Raw genomic sequence first — 16,128 nt, 5'->3', positions numbered from 1 at the left:
GAACGTCTCCTTGTGGATTTTTGCTCAGTGCTGTACTTGTGTTTAATGGGGTGTCTGAATGATACAGACTAAATGTAGTGTTTGCTTCAAAAACTGGATTCATCCCCAAAGGCTTTAACTACCATCGTATGTAAAGTGAGTATTAAACTACCCCTGCATGACAACAATAAAACTTAAATATTGGTCTTTTAAACTTGATAGGTTCAAATTTTTTGTGTAAAAAAACAAGTGGGCTGTTAAAGCAGTTGAAGTAATAAAAATAACCGCAACCAAACCACCACCCAGTTAATAAACAAACATGCAGTTAGAACTAAAGCAGAGTAAATATTTAATGGACCAAACTTTCCTTCTTTTGGCTTTATTCTATGAATCTAGTGTAGAAACCATTGATTAGGCTAAAAGTGACTTAGCATTCAGTATGTATTGCGTGTCTCAGTAACAAATTTGTTGCTTCATTGAAGTGCTTAGCAGTATAGTTTTACAAGAGCTCTTTTGGAAACAGTCTGACCCAAGGGCTAAAGCTTTTTGGCAAAGATGAAATTGTCTTAGCATTTGCAATGTGTGCTAGTGTGTTTACGCTGTAAAAATACACATAAATTGGGACTGAAATTTTGTGTAACATTAATGCATAAAAGTAGAAGTACATTGTATGTTACATTATATGAACAACCATCACTTATTTTTTTCCTTACTTGTACCCCAAGCACCTCATGAAGTGTTAATGTAATGGCCTTTCTGCCTGGACTGAAGACATGGTAAGGGTGAGATGTCTCTAAAAGCATTTAATTTGTCTGAATGTGCTCACAGCAAAGCTGTGTGTTTTACCATTGAGTAAACTGGAACAAAGTTAAGTAGAGTTGTTCTGAAATTTCAACCCAAACACCACAATAAAAAATTGATTCTTTATCAAAATTTGCATTATTAAGGAAGTGCTTAGCCAGAGTGTTGTGGGGACTGTTGGACTAATAACTAAACACGGTGTTTTGGTAAAAAGCAAATACCAGATGTCATCTGTTCCGACTCCTTGAACTCCTGTTTACTGCCCAGCTTTGGCTCAGCCCTTACCACTGCAAGGACACTCAAATCACAGCCCAAAGGCAGTAGCTCTGTAGTACCAGCAGTCTGTCAGGTTTTGCCAAGGCATACGGTGTCATTTTAGAGCCTGAATTAACTTTTAGTTGCTGACTTGCTGAGAATATAAAATTCATTTAATCTTTGTCCAGTGGGACTTCCTGGAACCCTTTTCCACGTGCTTACCTCAGTGTCATTCTGTTTTTAGTAATGGAATTATACAAGATTTAATCATTCTTTGATTTTTAAACTGAATCTTGTAGATCCTCATACTCTGGCTCAGGGACAGGCAACCGCTCCCAAGTAAATTGCAACTGGAATGAAGGAGGACTTCACTATCCAAGATCTAGTACTGTTCCTTCTCCTTCCCTTCCCCTGTCATCCTTCAACTCCTCTGCCTCCCAAATCTGATCTTAAATGTTTTTTGTCCACAAAAGTGTACATGCAAATATGACTTACCTTAATATTGGAGATGGCTGTACAGTCTGATAGTGGAATCTTCTCCATGTGTTGGGTGAAACCCAGCATTTAAAAGCAGAGTGGGGAGTCCAGAAGACATGACTTTGCAAGGACTATAGCTGCTGTTCATCACCTTTTTAGAAAATCACTTCTGATCTGTAGGAGAAGCTGCCCAATAATGTCTCCTGCATGGGATGTCTTCTGCTTTCCCATCTGTACTTATCTTCTTCTTGCCAGCTGAGTTACTGATTAGATTTACCTGAAATTCTCTCCCTTATGTTGATGTGCAGCTCAGAGCTGCTTCCTCCACTTGCTGTGCCTTGCTGCTAAGAAGTTTTCAGCTAAGACTGTGATCAGACGGGCTTCTGTACTACTGAATCTTCTTCCTTAGCTTCATGGTCATCCAGAGTTGATCAGAAGATCCTTGGGACACATTTTACAGAGTTTCCAAGTGCTCTTATAGTTTCGTAGAGGTGCAGCTTTGTGTTATCAATATTTATGCTGAGGCTCGAAGAGCTTTACTTCTGAGGCATTTCATGAGCTCTTAAAATAATAAAAGTCCTTTGGAGAATATTTTAAGCCCCATTGGGCTAAATCTTCAGGCTATGGTGAAAAATAGCCTCATATGACTGTAAATGTTGGAGTTGTTTTTTCATTCCTGGCAAACGATAAGGAGACCTGTGCAGCAGTCTTTGAAACATAAAGGTGAACTGTGAGTATCTTTAATTAACCAAGCTTAATGATTTCTTACCCCCCCCCCTTTTCCTGGATATCTCACGTAACGAACATGAGCATATCATTAATCTTTCCTGTTCTCTGGTTGGTTTTAAACTCACCTGAATGACAGCTGCCCCTTCTCTCTGCAGGCAAAAATAATTACTCTGGGATATTTTTTTCCAAAATACTTAAAATGACTGTCATTAAAAGGTGAAGATTTTCCTTTTAAAAATATATAAAGGGTTAATGTTGTCATACTTTGGACTTGTACACATGGTCTTGAAATACGCAGGCTTTTTAAAACAAAATTTGAGGTGACTATATATGAAAGGCAACCCTGTAGCTTACTGCTGCTTCTAACATAGTGAACCAGGGCTTAAAGTCAGGAATAGAAACCAGTTTCCAGAATCCATTCTTGAGAGCCGTAGCCTTAAAAAATAGTGTAACAAAACTCAGTGCAGGCCGTTATGGAAGGGAAAGGAGTTGTTTGCTTCCAGTTGAACAGGTTCCACTCAGTTATTCTAGCGTAGATTTTACTTGTATGTGCTCTCATCCGTGTACTCAAAAGGATCAAGATGTGTGCCCAAGTGTTGTGGCCGGAGTGGCTTAATGTGACACAGGAGGGGACAGAGTTGAGTCCTCATCATGTCTCTTGGATTATTCTTGATTTTGTGATGCTTAAGTGATACTTTGGACCACTTAGGAGTTGAAAATTCCCGAGTCTCCTTGTTCTTTTTGCCTTATCTGGGGACTTAGGGCTTCAGTTCTTGGTCGTCTTGTTAGTAGGTTTATTCTTCCTCTTCTTGCTATTTGGTCATTTGAATGAAACCACATTTACCATACTATGTGGCAATTAGCATGTGCAATTCCGTTAATCCTGCTGCTGCTGCCTGTTGTTGTACGTGTTTACATGCATACTACTTTCATACCTTTGTAGCATTTTTGCTACGGGCCTTTACAAGATCGAAAGAGTCTCTTCCCCTAAGGAAAAGCTCCTAGCTTGGTCTGCTGTAGACAGTAGAAGACAGTTTCTGGCTTCCACACCACCTTAAAGGGTGTCTGTCATTCAGAAATGGTCAGGATTCTGCTGCTTCAAAACTCAATTCCTTTCAGCCATATTTGAGCAGAATAGTTGGCCCTTCCGTACAAAATGATGGAAGATTCAGAGCTCTAAATGTGATAGATGACAGATGTTCTTGCTAACAGAAGACTGGAAGTCCTTCTCATAAAGTGGCATTGTGTAACTTCCCCGATGCTTGGTGTTACACCAGATGAAGAAAACTGAAATTGCCTGAAGGTCCTCCTCCTGTGACACTAATTTTGGCTCTGTTGTTTTTAGAAAGATTTTAAACTGTGAAAATGGCACTGGTTATGTATGTGGTTGACTTGGAACTCCTCTGCAGAAAACTAGACAAGTGGCTTCATCTTCAAAACACAAGGCATATATTTTTAAATGAATTTTTATAGCTGTGCTTAAGAGGTAATATTTCTGTGCCTTTTTAATTTTACTGTCTTGACAGAGTAATCAAAGTATCATATTTCTTTCTATAATGCTAATAGACTTGATCCTTCCCGTTCAGTAGTGAGGGGCTGACTCTTATTTTCTACAGTTAGTGAATGTGGTGGCAAACCCCCAGCTTTTATATAAAAATTTTAGTGTGCAATTTGATTATTTAAAAACTATCACACATGCAAAGTCTGTAAACTGAGGAGTTACGAGATGAAACTAGAGGACTGAGCCATGTTCAATGTTTTGTTTCTTCATGGCCGTCACTGAACAAATAGAACAAGATTTTTTTGCATTCTTTCATTTTTTTTTTCCCCATTTTGGGAGGAAAAGTAAAGCTAATTACTGACAAAACCCACAAGAGTTAATGAAGCTATTTATCACCACGTATTTTTGTCACTGTCATGAGGCTTTGTGTGTATCTCAAGGGAAGTCTTGCCCATACATTAATAATCAGTCATATTGTTCTACTTTTATCAACTATGCCAGTGCTTATTAGGATTTACTTAGTGGAAAAGAGTACTGAATTTAAGTCATTAAAGCTGTGGTTAGTCTCCACAAGTTTTTATTGATTCGTGTCAACCTTTTATATACCGAAATACGAAGGGGAGCCTTGTCCAGCTTTACCTGTCTATGTTGTGCCTTCTACTCTGGCCTTCTACAGATCAGTCTCAATATGTGACTTAGTTTATTACTGATAAATAGAGGTACCAAACTCCAGGTAAAACTAAATTGCATCTCCCTCAAGGAAAAAAAGTGTAGTACTAAATAAAATAGGATTCTAACCTGTCTAAAGAAAGCAAACAGGCTAATGTTGACTGAAAAAAAAAAAAAAAGATTGATAATAGAGGCAGAAAAAGGTATTTTCTTCCTTTTCCCTTTAGCTACTGCCAAAATTTAAATACAAGTGACAATTCTCTTGCTGGTCTTAAAATGCCTAGAGACAGCATAAAATACATCCATATGGCACTGAATAGTTAGATCAGTGGCACAGCAGGCTTTTATCCAGTCGTCCTTCAACATCTAGCTGTCAACTGTAAAACTCATCTTTTTTCATAGCGTGGCATTTGGATCTTGGTGGAATGGTTGCATAAAAGGTAGGATCCTTTGGGGAGAATTGTTACTCTGCTTGTTAGTGGCAATTTCTTGTCCATTTTCTGTCCCTTGAGAATGAGTTATGTGAGGTTTAACATAGGCTTAGCATTACTTCAGAGTGCATCATGTGATTAGATTGGGTAGCACATGCAGTTTTTCCAGGAGCGGCAGTGTCGTGAATGCTGAGGCTAGCTGAAGCAAGATTTGGGATGTGCTGCTTGAAACCAATTAGCGAAGATTGTAATGAGGATATTCTGGCAGGCATGGCGCGTAAGGACCCTGGTGCTAGAAGGACTGGTGGTTTGTGTTCAGGAGAGCTAGGCAGGTTCTTCTCTGACCTGTATAGAGAGGCTGTTATTTTTTTTATACAGTACAATTGTGCTTTTAATATTTTGGGCTCTGCGTTATGATGCTGAGGATGTTCTCTTGAGTGTTTCCTGTTGGTTGAGGGTTGTCGGTTCCCTCCCTGTTGCTGAGACGGTCTGTGAACACATATTTCCTGGGGTCTGTGTCCTACCACAGCAGCCTGAAGTCAAGAGAGAGGCCCAAGAGCCAGTTGCAAGGACAGTGTTTTTCCAGACCTTCCTGGCCCACATGTCCTTAAAAGGCTTTCAGAGGTATTAGTGACTGATCTTGATCAGCAGAACCTAGTTTGAGACACAAAATACTTGGAACATAGACTTCTTCAAAAGGGTGGTGTGAAAATTTGAGCAACCTGGAGATGCTAAACTGTTAAAATTGTTTTACAAGGGCATGTAGTGACAGGGCAAGGGGCAATGGCTTTAAACTGGAAGAGGGAAGATTTAGATGAGACATAAGGAAGAAATTCTTCCCGGTGAGGGTGGTGAGGCAGTGGCAGAGGTTGCCCAGAGAAGCTGTGGCTGCCCCATCCCTGGGAGTGTTCAAGGCCAGGTTGGATGGGGCTGTGAGTGACCTGGTCTGGTGGGAGGTGTCCCTGCCCAGGGCAGGGGGTTGGACAAGATGAACTTTGCAAGTCCCTTCCAACCTAAACCATTTTGTGATAACTCTTTTGCCAAATATGTGCAGAAAACTCAAATGGTGTGCAATAGGAATTAGATGGGGAAAATTTATAGTATGAGATTAGGAATAAAACTTTTTCATTTAAGGAAAAAGAGAGCAGTCTTTTAATAGCTTTCGCTAACTAGCTATGCATTCCCTGTTATAGAGACTAAGATTTTAACAGTGTTCAGCTAGGTTTACTTCTCTGTGTGTGTCTATATCCAGATGTTTAGCTAATCTAAAGTAAGGCCGAGAACTTAAAATACAAGATATGAACCAATCTTGAACAGCTGGGTTTTAGAAAACTTCTCCTATCTCTCTGGGTGCAAGTGACAATAAATCCTCAAGTTCTGCCAAGTTTCTCTGCGTTGGATTGTATTGACTTTTACTTGAAAAGAAGATTGGGAGTGTAGTTTCAAAGAGCTGATGTTTCCTGTGTATCTTCTCTAGTAATATTAGAGAGTAAAAAAAAAAAAAACAGAAACAAAACCAAAAAAAACCCAAAGCTGGAGCAAATGGAGCAGAATCTTGACACAAACTAATACTTGAGTTAATACAGATGTAGAACTTCTCAAATCGCCTTGAATATATTCACAGTTGTCTTCTGGCAGACAAAACTGGAAGGACAATTTGCTCATGGAACATGCTACTCCTGAAAATGTAATACTTAGGAATCTGCAAAAGATTTTGGCCTTCTGGAAGGTAGTCACTATAGCTAGGGCAACTTTGCACTCCTTGATTCATCCAGTCTTTGCTTCCATCCGAATCCCTCTGAATGAAGGACCTAAAGCAAGGGGCCATGTGTCAGCATAAATAAGCTGTTATTTGCAGGGCTTTAACTAGTGAATAAGAACCTTGTTCCTATTCAGTGGGTCAAAAATTAAATATATATTGTCAAGGACAAGCTGGCTATCAAAGATCAAGTTTTACTGTTGAGCCAGGACCCTTTCCAGTTGAAGTCTGAGCTTGTTGAACCCAAGCTGATGGTTCCCTTAGTAGGAATGTAAGAGGCTGGGTTGGAAGAACTGTTGTTGTTTAAGCTGCTGCTTTTGTGTAACACCAGCATTCGGATGTTACGGGCCTTCCTTGGCATGGCTGTTAGCAAGACCCCGAGGAAAAAATACTTTCTAGGTTACAAAAGTGCATCAACCTCAATTTCCTTCTGTCTTGGGTGAAGTGTTGTGGCATGAGCAGGGCCTCATCGCTTCTCTTAGGAAAATAGCACTCTGTACATGCTCTTCTAGGGTACTCAAAGAAAAGACTGAATGAAAATTAATGTTAATGAGCTTTTCAGACTAACATGTATTTTCGTAGTCATCTTTTTTATAAGGCAGTTACTGAAGTGTTAATCATTTGATTACTGGTTGTTGTAGATAAGGGAGTAATTGGTCCCTTTTTGTAAATTATGGAAGTGCTTGACAGGAAAGAGCAGTTGGCCAGGCAGCAGGCATGAAAACTCTGTTTGTGTGGGTTAATGCCTGGAGAGATTGACTGGAATTAACACCCCTTTGCTCTGGTGTCGTCTGGGTTGTGAAAAAATTATATTTTCTACTTGCTTCTCAACAGCAAGGACATGTCTTCCAGCAAGGTCTCAAATAGTTGTGAAATTTGCATAATTTTGGATGTGGCTTTTCATGCGTATTCATCCACTTCTATTAGAAGCCATTAAAAATTAGTCTTTGGCTATGGCTAGGGAGAAGAGTTGGATCTTTGCCTCCTGAGTGACAAATAGCTTTAGTGGAGTTTACTGTTTTAAGATGTCTCACTGAGACTTAAGGGGCTCCAAATTTCACTGATTTCCTGGGGCTACAACGAATACAGATATAGTAGATATTTTTGCCATAACTCTTCAGAATCCTTTAGGAAAATCATATCGTGCCCTCCGTCTCTGAAAGGAAAGCATGGAGCGAACAGCAACGCGTGTGAAATGCAGGGTCGTTGCATCTTTTTTTCATATACTCGGTGTTTAAAATGGTGCTACTGTGAAAATGGACTTGCTTCCTTTCTTTGTGTCCCTGTTATTGTAGCATGTGAAAATAAGCTGCGGATGATATCAGCCATTCACGTATTAGCTTTATGTGTGCTCATCTGCTAGGTAGGTGTCATTCCTTGTTAGATCATGCTAGTTCACTCGACTCTGTTGCTTCCCTTCCTGCTGTTCTGCACCAGACAGTCATAAATATTCATGCGTGCTTCCTACCATCCATTTAGGCTTGTATACCTAGCTTATGGTCTGTTCTAGTTTGTTAAATGCAGGCTTTTTTTAACACCAGAGTGCTGAAGGCTGTCTAGTGAGCTAAAAGGCTGATGTCATAGTTTCTGGTTTGTGAAGTTGCTGTGAACTGCTGAGATATTGAGGCTTTAAAGTATTTTGCTTGGAAATTCTTCTGTCACAAAGAGTTGACCAAAGTTCAAGGCACTTGATTGTTAAAATGAAAAAGGAAATTTCCTTAGCAGCAAAAGTCTGGCCGTGCTGTTTTCTTAATTGTAATAATGACTAAAACTTGTCTGCATCTTAAGCAGATGCTCAACTCTAATAAAACTGTCTCACCTTGCCTTGAAAAGATAGAATCTTGGTAAGGACTAAGGGAATCAAATTTACAATGAGAAAATAAGTAACTTTTGTTCAGTACCTTTCAGTACCTTAAAATACTCGGGGTTCTGTATAGAGGGGAGAGAGGAAAGGGTGTGTTTCTGAGGCCACTTACCGTCTTGGTCATTTCACTGGTTCATTGGTCAGATGCTGTAGCTCATTTAAATTCATCACCGTTTTGTGTAGAGCCCTTGCTCTCAGTTTTCTTAACTGGGGCAAAGCTATTAATGTTCATCTGGCAAGGTGTTAAAATGTGTATGGTTTAAAAAAAAAAAGTTTAATTTTTAAGAGGATCAACCCCTACCCTAGCATCTTACCTGAACAGGAGCTAGATGATGAGCAGCACATCTTCACCTGAGCCAGAGGACTGGGCACTGGTATTAATTCACACTATGAATTTGGGACTTAAAAGCTTGTTAAGATTCTATGTAGCGTCCAATGCTGTGGCCTGGGATGAGAAGAAAAATAATAGTTGATACGTTTCAGGATTACCTCAAGCTTCCAAAAGTCTCTTATATTTTCCAGTTGATTTTAATTTCTGTAGAGTTACTAATTTTGATTGCTTCTAATATAAATAGTCTTTAAACAGCTATGGTGATGGTCGTCACTAGTTGTTTCTTGCTGTTTTGTCAACTGGTGGCTAACAAGTGTAAATAGAAAATAGGAAAATGCAAAGTACACCTTTCTCTGTAGTTCACTAAGACTGGATGGGCTGCTATGGGAATGGAATAGGACTCTGGGAATCCTCCGCTGCCAATTCCTGGGGACTCATCTGTCTTAAAACTTCTGATAAGAAATAATGCCCAGTCTGTCCATGCTGTCGCAACAGAGTACGACGCAAAATGTCTCTGCCAGTGCTGGAGCCCACAAAGGCAGATGTGAAAGATGTGTAAGGGTGGGACCTTCAGCTGGTAAGGGTGATGCATCCTTTCAAAGATGAGGAAGGAAGAGGTGATAGAGTTAGAGAAAAGCCTGACTGACTTTATGCTAGTGAATCTTAGCATGTGTTTGCCTGTGTTTTACTATCTTGATTGGTCACTCTGTTTTAATTTGGGGAGGAAGAGAGGAGGCGTCAGAGCAGGGTGCCGTTGATGGCAGCTTGAGCTTTCTTCTTTCCTCACCTCCAGTTGTAAGAGGCTGCTGCGTGGATACTATTTTGCATGAAATAACACTCTAAGGGGACAGCTATTCCTTAGGCTTCTGCGTCCTTTAAATGTGAATCAAAAGGAACCCGTTGCCCTATACCTGCCCCCTTGTAGACATTATGGTGCTGGTTTCATGCCTTTTGCAGACTTGTAACTGCTGATTTTGGTAAGTGTTGTGCACGTCCCTGCCATTATTGAATAGCATGATACAAACATGGCAGTGTGTTTTACAGATGTGTGGTCTGATACGGCTGTGCTAGCAATGTGCGAGGGGCAAGATGTGTACCCCGGGAGCAGTAAGCTAACTTACCTACTCTGCTTTGTGGGTTCAAGCCAATGATTCTCAAATTGAGAGCTGTAGACTACCAGCAATCCCTGAGGCCAAAGTAATTGATCCAGGACTGTATCAAACAGTTCTCAATAGTGCTTTTAATTAAAGGAGGGGGAAAAAAAAAGGTTTGTTATGGGTGGTGACCTGAAAAGAGATTAAGGATTGGCAGGGATTCATTGGCCTAAAAAGGTCAGCTCCAGTTGTTTGACATTGTTATTGATTGTGTCTGCCTTTCTAGAATTACTTTTCAAGGTAGGATGCCATAAAACCTACATATATAAACTGCCAAAAAACCCTTTCTGAATTGGTTGCTCCGTTGTCTGTCCTCTTTTTCCCCCTACAATCATGTATAAAATGCTGGCTGCTGCCAGCAGCATCTTTGCTGCTGTTCCACGCTGCGTGATGATCCGTTGTTCACAAAGCACCAGTTGGTTTCCTGTGCCGCTGCCTACCATTTGCTGTATGCAGAGGTCTTCGAGCGTGGAGGTTTGTGGACTTCAGCTGTCTGCAGCCTGTAGAAACTGCTTTGAAGTTCTTGAAGGACTTTAGCTTGGTTTTTTTGCATCTTGCAAGTATCCTTATGATGGACCGAAACATCTAGTGAACTGCCAAAGAAATATATAAATATCACTGTTTTGCATCAGCAAGTTATCTGCAGATCATCACTGGCCCATAGTTCCTGTGTAGGAACTGTGCTGCAAATTTCCTTTGTCAAAGAAGCTGCAAGTAAAATAGAAGTGACAAAACTGCTGGAAGTGTATTAAATGGACTTTCTATTCAGAGTATGCTCCTTGCTCAGGGCTCCCTGTGCTTCACTCCATCTGAAGTTGACGGATTCACTGTAGGTACTTTAATTTCCTTTCCTTGATCCTCATGTGTTTGATCTCAGCTGCAAGCTTTAGTCCATTGTTTGTTCTATTTGAAATGAATATGAAAAATACTATCAATTAAAATCAAGGTGAGTTGCCTCTGTTCTCTGGGATGAATGAAATAAAAAAGTAGAAAATGATGGAACATCTCTTTAATTACTAAAATTACTTAAACCAAAACTGTTCCTTGCTTTTCTGGGTCTTGTTTGTTTCCCTGTAACTCTCTGGATATTGTATATTAACTTCCTAAACAGAATGTTAAATTCCTTCTTAAAGAAGCAGATCTGTTTAATAGGACAAGAGTATAATTTATAACGTAGATCTTTAACTAGGCTGGGAATAAATTATCTTAAAAGAGGCTATTTGAACCATTTTGTTTGTACGTAAAGAAGCCATCGCTGCTTTGGTATAATGCAAGAGCCACTGAAGTAGTACAAAAGCCACTTGCACAAGTTTTGTAGTGTTAACAGTACGAAGTGTTCCTATTTCCTGGAATCAGTGGGGGCAGCCGTTCCATTTCAGCAACCAGGCTGGGAGGGCATCCTTCACCCAGCTTTACCCTGCATAGCCAAAACATGCTTTGAAAGTGTCTGATGATGGTGTGTTTAGTATTGCCCTGTGCTCTAAAAAAAAACCAAACCAACAAACAAACCAAAAAAACCCCCAAACAACAAAACCAACCAACCAAACCACAAAACCCACAAAAAACCCAAAAATATCTATAGCCATACTTTTTAAAATGAAAAATAATTTTTTTTAACCAGATTCCATAATTTTGGTTGTAAACAAAGTGGGGCCATGGGTGTATTTCAAGAAGGTTTATTCTTTGCAGGCTTTCTTCTGACTTTCGCTTCCCCCCCTAGTTTTTTTTTTGTTTATTGAGGACTTAAGGATGCAGAGAATTGGCTCAGATCGTCCTTTGGCCTGATCTCATCTGGCTTCTTGCATCAGGAAAGAAATAGCAGAATAAAAGAGGCTTGACAATAGAGCAGAAGTGGAATCAATAGGGAGGAAAAAAAAAAAACTTCAGGGTAAAAAAATCTTTAATTGAAGCAAGGAGGCGAGACCACATCAACTCTGCCTTTTACCTCTGCTCTCTGTGTCTAGACTTGGTGCTATCCTCAGAGTTCCTCAGCTGTGACTATGGATAAACTTAATCTTACTGAGAATTTGTTAGATGAATGCAGTCTGCTGGCTCTGTCAGTGTCTTCGGGATAATGAATGAGTTTTGTTTCTTGCTTTGGGGGAACTGGGTGAAATTTCCATATCTTGACAGTGAAGAGCAGAGGAGGAATTTTTTTTTTTTAAAGAAGCTGCTTTAATCACTTTAATACAGCATTTCTGTTTTAAGAGCTCAGACTGACATACCTAAAAATATTCTTCTTGATTACTGGCTCATACAGATCATTTTAAGTCAACTATGAGCATCCTCCTTTTGGGGCTTCTTTTTAAGCAGAAATCTAAAAATGGTTTTCATGCATTCATAATTCAGTATATTGTTCTTAGCAATCGTTTTTCCTCTTGTTGCCTTGGGTTGTTTTTTCCAGATCTGGACTTGCAATTTCTCTGATCCTGAGCGTTAAATCTTTGCGTTTCAGCGACTCTTTTAAGCATTGGGTCTGAAGTACCTGCAAATCTGAGCGTGAAACTTGATGTGAGGCCGGTAGTTGGAAGATCTTGGAGCTGTAACTTTCAACAGGACTCCTCGAGTGGTATCGGGTCATCTGTTTTGAGAGTTGAGGACAGAACGGAGCTTGACTTCTCAGTAGGAAATACTGTTCCTTGTCAGCACCTCAGTTATTGCTGGATAAGCTGTGCTGTGGTGTGTCTAGTAAAGGAAATACTTCCAGAGAAGACTTTGAGGTGAGCTTATCTGTGAAAGAAAGTTGTAGTGTTACTGGGATTTATCCTTCAAACAAATCTTAAAGGAGTCTTGCAAAGGGCAAGTGAAATTTTGGGATTACACTGTGGTTTATCTGCATGTGTGATGAGAAGGCTTTCTTCATCTTCCTCTCTTTCGCTTTTAGCAAGTTGGATCTCCGTTAACCAAGTCTGCCTTGGAACTGGGAGAGGTCAAGTGGAGTTTTTCAGCCTTATAATGAAAAGGCTGGATAGATTGATTATTTTTAATATTATTTTGCTTTGCAGATGTTCCGGTTTTTTCTTTTGCTGATACTTTGAAAGTTCTAAACGGTTAGTATGAACTGGGAAGATTTAAGTGTGACTTTTCTGGAAGAATCCTTGAACAAATGTGAATCTCTAGTAGAAGAGGCAAGCACATGCCTAAAATTGAAATGGGGATGTACGGCCTGCTCCTCGTACGCCGTAGAGTAGGAGTGGCACAACCCCAATTACTTTTCCTTTGTAGGTCACTCTTGACTGTTGCCTGAGCCCTTTGCAGACTCTGCCTGGCAACAAATGACCTTCTAATCCGGTGCCGGCCCGGAGATGATTTGTATTATCTAATGGGTCTCTTCCATCCCTGGCTCTTGTGCGAGCTTCCCCGGTGACTCGTTACGGCACACAGCACGGAGTGCCGCTCGCTGTGCTGCCAGCGGTAGCCGGTAGCACGTATTCCACACGCGATGGTGCGGAGGAGTTATTGGTACCCATCATTAATCAATGTCATTAGTGGTGGTTGGCGTTGGACATAGAAATCTCCAGTGCGCAAGGCCCCAGAAGCGGGACAAGGCGATCTTCAAGAATTAGATGAATGACCTTGAAATCTCTCCAGTCGCTGCTGTCAGATCAAAGTTACTGGAACCGCGAGATTAGCGTATTGATTTCATCTTGCAGATGAATGCTCTTTCTGAAATGAGTGCGAGGCAGTGGCTCAAGGCTTCCAGACAAAGAGTATCGATCAGGTTGACTCAATTAGCTGTTGAAGGCTTTGAATTTGGGCCCTCATAGTTTATGGCAATTTCGCTGATAGGAACTTCACAAGTTCCCGGTTTTTATCTCAATGATGTGTCTCGGGTGCTTTGCTGTCTGCTACCACTGATTCAGTTCCTGATTTAGGAGGGTGCTAGTATTTGGGCATCTACTTGTTTCTGTGCTGAACCAGTGATCAAACCTTTCCTTTAGGAGTTTCCCATTTCTATATATCAGCACAGCCTACTTCTTCCTGTCCCATAACATATTAAAACACTGCAGTTTATCGGAATTAACGTGGATGAATGCTTCCACTTACTGCCTCGTACAGCAAAACACTTCTCTCTCTGCTCTTCCCCTAGCCTCCCAGAAAAAAGCACCAGGCAGGCTCTGCAGTGTGTGTTAAGGTGTGCTGTTCAGGTCTGATGGGTGGGAGGGGTGAGTACCTAGGTCAGTATGGGAGCCACCAGTGACATCTAGCTCCAAATTCTTCCAGAGCTGCTATAGCTGAAGAAAACCATCTGGGCAAGTCAGATACAAGCTTAAAAATTCCTGTTGGAACTGGTTGCCTTCCCATCCAGAAGTGTACGTTGATAATCTGTGTCTGAGCCACAGCTGTGTGGTTAGGAGCTGGTTAATGTGGACTTTGTTAGATCAAAAGCTTGAAGGAGCAGAAAATTCATCTAATGAAACCCACGCTGCTGCTGTTATTCAGCCACTTAATGACAGAAGAGTTTCCAAAATTGATGTTCAGGTGCAGTGTTGGAACAAATGGTTTCTTTGGTTAATCACTTATTTTCTTAGCTTCCCTCTGCCTCAAAAAATTCTTGGATGCCTTGCATGTAAATTCCTACAGTGGAATGATACCTGACAACTCTGCGTGCCAAGGAAGGGAGGAGAATCCCCTGCCCAGCTGAATAGGTTATTTCAGAGTTTAATTACCCTCACTTTTAAAGTTGCATGCCTTTTCTGGTGGGACTGTGTTTGGACTTCTAGCTGTTAGATCTTGATCTACAGAAAGAAAAGAGGCTGGAGGCCACCTCTCCTTATCACTAAGTTGCTTCTCTGCTCTCCTTCACCTTTCCGTTGTTCTGTGTGAGCTATGCAAGCTGCCCTTTTTTCTTATCAAAAAGCTCTTTCTCAGCTCCTGAATGGTTTGAGGTTTTTCCTCCCTTCCTGTAGCGCAGCTGTCGGTGTGTGTCCGGCAGAGCCCCCTCGCTGCTCCAGCCAAAGCCGTAAAACCCCACGCGCAGCATTTCCTCCCCCACCTTTATTCCTCCAAGGACAACGTTTTTTAATTATCCCAGCAGCATACCAGAAATATTTTGGCCTAAAGGATGTCATATTCTACTGCATCGCTGACTAATGCTGCCCTAGACATTCTTGGGTGTTGAAATTTTTCCAAGAAATTGAATTAACCCACTAGATTTAAAAAAAAAAAAATGCTTAATGAAGCAAGGCTGACATCTTGACTGTCTTATCTGCTTCCTTTGCTTATAACCCCCAGATTGCTTACGCAGTTGTTTGCAGTCTGTGTTTTAAGCACACAGTTGTTCATGTCTGTGTATATTACCTTGTGCTACTTCTCCCTGCTGAGCTTCATTTTCCTCTTGAGGTCGCTTCTGCCTTTTTCAAGATTATTTTGAATTCTGATTCTGTCCTCTGACTTGCTTGCAATCACTCCCAAATTAATGCCTTCTGTGAATTCAGTAAATGTAGCCAGCAAGATGGAATAGAAAGCGAGTGAAAATATGTAACGGCATGGGATTCAAACTCTGCTGCAGATCCTCAGTCAATAAATTGGTTCTTTTTTGGGCAATGTTCTTTGTTGTTCTTATTTATTTTTAAAGTCATGCACAGGGGCCTAACACTCTCTGTTACGACGTTTCAATTAAAAACTGATGTAAAAATAAAACTCATCCAAGAGCCCAGGGGCTCGACTCCAAAAGCAAATGGTGAACTGTGGCTCAATGGCCCTTCCTTGTTGCTCTGCCAAGGGAGGGGAAAAAGATCAGCTATTTCTTTCTACAGGTTGTCGTGTGCTAGCTGCACGATGAGGTTTCTCTTTGTAAGGCGTTATCCTCACTGGGACGTTAGTCTGTGACTTGTGTTAGGTCCGTCGTAAATACAGTTAGCACGTTTGAGTACTTGGTGTTCTCAGAAAATCATGTCTGACAGTGCTTGAGCTGTGACCAGCCCAGGGGCCTGTGCTGTTCCTCCGTGTGGGAGAAATGGGATCGACATAATTGACAACAGATTAATTTCTGTGTGTTTTCGTTCTCGATTCAAGCGCTCTGAAGCAGGACTTGTAGCAGCATGGCTTCCACAGGAGAATCGGCATATGCATCCACATCACTTTCTGTGCAACAGATGGTATATGAATGCTAAGGTGATTCATCCGGCTATTTTTTGTGGGACTGGGGATAGCTTCTGCCATTGGCAGGCAGGGC

Source organism: Cariama cristata, unplaced genomic scaffold, assembly GCF_000690535.1.
Source record: "Cariama cristata isolate BGI_N322 unplaced genomic scaffold, ASM69053v1 scaffold10650, whole genome shotgun sequence".
Taxonomy (NCBI): domain Eukaryota; kingdom Metazoa; phylum Chordata; class Aves; order Cariamiformes; family Cariamidae; genus Cariama; species Cariama cristata.
Note: the sequence above shows the minus strand (reverse complement) of the source record.